Source organism: Pongo abelii, chromosome 4 (genome assembly GCF_028885655.2).
Source record: "Pongo abelii isolate AG06213 chromosome 4, NHGRI_mPonAbe1-v2.0_pri, whole genome shotgun sequence".
In the NCBI taxonomy this organism is placed as follows: Eukaryota; Metazoa; Chordata; class Mammalia; order Primates; family Hominidae; genus Pongo; species Pongo abelii.
The window spans coordinates 19,165,843-19,170,316 of record NC_071989.2 but is presented as its reverse complement, the minus strand read 5'-3'; the positions used below and the strand labels follow the sequence as shown (position 1 = coordinate 19,170,316).

Here is a 4,474-nt window from a genome sequence, read left to right as displayed (position 1 = left end):
AATTGAGGGTTTTTACAGTGCAGTGTTTCTCAGCTGTGACATAAACCCCTGTGTGTGCAGAGTCCTTGTCAGTTTAAACGGCTATAACAAAGTATCATAAACTGTGTGGCTTATAAACAACAGAAACTTATTTCTCACAGTTCTGGAGGCTGGAAGTTCAAGATCAGGGTGCCAGCATGGTTGGTTCTGGTGAGGACCATTTTCCGGGTGGCAGAGTGCCACTTCTCTTTGTAACTCACCTGGGAGAAACAGGAAGAAAGAGTTCTTTGGGGTTCTTTTTATAAGTGCACTAATTCCATTCATGAAGGCTTCATCCTCATGACCTAATTACCTTCTAAAGACACCGTCAAATGTCATCACATTAAAAGTTAAGATTTCAATATATAAAATATCAATCTGTAACACAAAATATTTACCCACGCCACCCCCATGGGATTTGGAAGGTAAAGAGAAATATGAACCCACGTTGCCTGCCATGTGGTGAGCAATACTGTCTAGAACCACTTGAGTGCATCTCATTGTCTTCTTATCGAATCTATGCAAGTGAGCCTAGACAGCTACGTAACTCTAACACATTTCCAGTTAACACTAGTGCTTAAAGCCATATGTATATGTGTGGATATATGTATATATCCACACACACAATACTAAGTACACATTTCATGGATTAATACTACTTTGTTTAAGTATATATATATATATAAACACACACATATGCATACACACACGTATATATGTGTGTATATATATACACACATATACATACACACACACACATATATATATATACACACACACACACACACATATATCACTTAACCTTAGCAGGTAATTATTATTTTTTCTCTTATTTTCTTTCATGTCAGATGGGTAACGTGCTGCCACCAAAACAGGATTTGAAGGAGGTACAACTCACATGTGCTCATAAACACCCAATCATCATGCTTGAGAATAATTATTACATTCTGAGTACTTAAAGAAAATTCTAGTTTTAAAAAAGAGCAGCATTCTTATTACTTTCATTAAATGGACAGAATTCCAAAAGAAGACGTTTATTCACTTGAGATAGAGTGGAACAGAGTGAGATATTATGTGATTATGACCTTCCTTCATCTCGATCATGTTTACATGTGTAAGGATAAGCATTGAGGATAGAGGATCTTCCAGAACGTCTAGTGTGAACTTTGTTATGCAGGTTTGTGTCATCTGATTTGTATACTCTGTTATTTCCTTTTTGCCAGGGGGTGGGAGGGCTCCCCAAATGCTTACACCTTATCAATCGTTAAGGTTTATTTCTGATATTATATTTTCATATTCTCTTAGTGCTGATTTATTCTTATTACTCTAGAATCTTCCTTGATTTATCAAGGTCTGTTTTTTTCTATCAGTTTGAACAACTTACTTGCATTTGTTAAAAAAACTTACAAAGTTCTAGTGTACCTACATTTCTCAATGTGTTATTTTTAATTTATATTTTATCTATTACCTTTCAATTTTTTATTTCTAATTTGTCAACTTATTTCTTTTTTGTAGCTTATTTTTCCTGCATTATATTTACAATATCAACCCTTAATACATAAATTTTATTTATTGGCTTATTTTTAGTTCTTGAACCATTTGTACTAATTCAGGTTGTATATTTTGTTTAGTTCATTATGTCTGAATCCTGAGGCTTTACTTTTCTTTCCTTTGGAATGTGCTCTGTTATTTGTTTTCTTAAATATGTATTTTACCTGTAAATTGAAGGAAGAGATAGTCATGTAATCTGCTGGCTCCTTTACATTAGCATGAAATCTCCTAGTCTGAGATCCTTTATACAACACTCTGAATATCATTCACATATGCCTATACCCCATACAATTGATCTTTTATATCTGTTATGTCTTATATCTGAAATGCCTAGTAAATCATGTCATATCATGCAGCTCAGGATGGGCACCTGCCACCAGGGAAAATGCAAACACTCAGTTTCAAAAATAGGTGATATTTTATAGTTCTTACATTCCTGCTGGTTTTCCTTTGCTATCAACTCACTTTGATCAACTTCTTGACATGATCAATTTCTTGTACTGGATATTTATATGACTTATGGATTGATGTATTTTTATTGTTTGCTTATTTACTTATTTAACTTGCTAATGCTCACAGGTCTAGTTTACTCTTGGTTCTTTTATTTATATGTAGAGCAGCCTAATAGGCAGGCAAAAAGTTGTATTTCAAGGAAGAGTTACATTATAATCAGAAGCTACTGGCATGTAGACTTGGCTTTACATTGACTACATGGTTCAACATTTAATAATAATTTTTGCTTGAATCTCATTTCTACCATATGAGAAATTTTAGCATTGCCTGAGATGCTATCTAATATTTCTCTAAACAGATATTACAGGAGTCCTCTCTTCTCAGTAGAGGATTTGTTCCAACACTCCCAAATGATACCCAAAACTGTGGATAGTATCTAATCTTATATATACTATGTTTTTTCTGTTCATAGATACTCATGATACAGTTTAATTTACAAATTACATGCAATCAGATAATACAGGAATTTTAACATTATAGTGTAATCAAAGTTATGTGGATGTGCTCTTTCTCCCTCTCGAAATATCATATTATAATTGACTCACCCTTGTTATTTTATTACTGTTATGGTCTGTTGAACTGATCACCAAGAAGGCTATTGAGAGACTGTAAAGCGGGTAGCATACAAAGCACGGATATGCTGGATGAAGGAATGTCTCATGTCCAGAGCAGGATGACCCAACATTTTATTACGCTACTCAGAACTACATGCAATATAAAATTTATGAATTGTTTGTTTCTAAAATTTTTCATTCAATATTTTCTAACAATGGCTGACCATGGAAAACAGAAATGGCAGAAAGTGAAACTACTGATAAAGTGGGACTACTGTGTTAGCTTTTTCTTCTTCTAAACTTTTCTTCTCCTCAACTATTTGTTCTAAAAAAAATAGTATTTTACGGTGCATTTGTCCATCTCCCCTGGTCTAGGGTCTTGGTTTTCCAACAATGCCGGAGACATTGGGTGTCTGGTCTCAAATACGAAGAAATGACTCTTTTTTCCTCAAAATAATATATATTTAGAGTTTTAAAATGTTATTATGTTTAACAAGAATTTACCTAATTTTTAAATGTAAAGTTAAGAACCCTAAACCAATCACAACCAGTTGAGTTAAGGACTAAATGCATCCCTAAAATAAAAATACCAAAACGAAAGAAAATAAATGGGAGTTGAAGAAAAATTAATGTTTATTAATTTAAAAGTCAGAAATTAGAAGCCATTTAAAATATTTATAAATAAACAGACATATAAGACTTAATTATCAAATATGTGCTTTACAAAATAAATAAAGACCAAAATAAAATAATAAATAACTTGAATACATAAGAAAGTAATTTGAGAAGCACCAGAAAGTACTGTTAAAAGAGTTGTAGGAAATGGCAGAAGACTTCATAAAAGGATAAAGAGCTTTAATGAATTTTCTTCATAGAGCAATAAAAGTAACAGAAAAGAAATTTAAATTTTAAAATCCTCTAATAAAGTAGAACAGTTTACATTATAACACTTTATTTAATAATATTTAAACAATGTTTTCAGAGGTATAGATTATAGATAAGATTCAAGTATTAATAGATGGCTTTTAGTGCCTGTAAAATCTTTGAAGTTACCAGTAAAATGTTTGGAGGTACCAGTAAAATATTTGGAGATTCTAGTAAAATCTTGGATAGAGGCAAGTTGTGCTAAGACTTCACCATTTACTAAGAAGATTTTCCAGTTTTCTATGTATCCTGACATCTTAAATCACATTTGGTATTCCAAATCATTTTTGGATAAATTTCAAGCTGTTGTTTTATTAGTTAGGTTGAAACAAATACCAAATAAAAATTTGTTTTTTTGACCTTCATCTCACATTTCCTCAAATAATGTGTTGTACTGCAGCAATTTTTATTAATGTTTGAAGATGCTAGTAGCCCTCCCGGTATTGACCTTTTGAAATTATTGAAAAATAAAGAAAAATAAATCTTCCTCCTGGAAATTCTAAACAGTCTCCTGTTTTCATGACCTTATTTGATGCCTGATCCTATTACCTTGCCCGTGATCAAAAGTCAGGGCTTCCCACTCAGCAGAAAGCAGATCATTTATTTTCTTAGCAGGAGATTTCTCTCATGTCATTAGTGATTCATACAGGTCATGTTTACAAGGGGCAAGAGTTTTCAAGTTTGCTGTATTATAAAGCAACAACTTCTATTTTGTGTAAATACGGTGTGTGGGAGCTTCTTATACAAGACAATCAACAGTGCTAACTTAAATTCTGTTGTCTTTTTTGTTTTATAGAATGGCCATGGAAATAAAAAGGAAATATAAGGAAAAGATGATATAAAATCCTAGGAACAATAACCTCATTCAAGCATCCATGAAGCTGGCACGGAGAATGAGAGACAATTTTACATGC

The 4,474-nt window shown here is 32.5% G+C and overlaps 1 non-coding gene across 1 annotated transcript; it reads right to left on the bottom strand.

Annotated features, from left to right (window-relative positions):
* Nucleotides 1-860: 860 nt before the first annotated feature.
* LOC112133656 (small nucleolar RNA U13) lies at nucleotides 861-959 on the bottom strand. Its single transcript, XR_002915283.1, has one exon. It is a non-coding gene; the product is annotated as a small nucleolar RNA U13 (small nucleolar RNA).
* Between the last annotated feature and the right edge of the window lie 3,515 nt (nucleotides 960-4,474).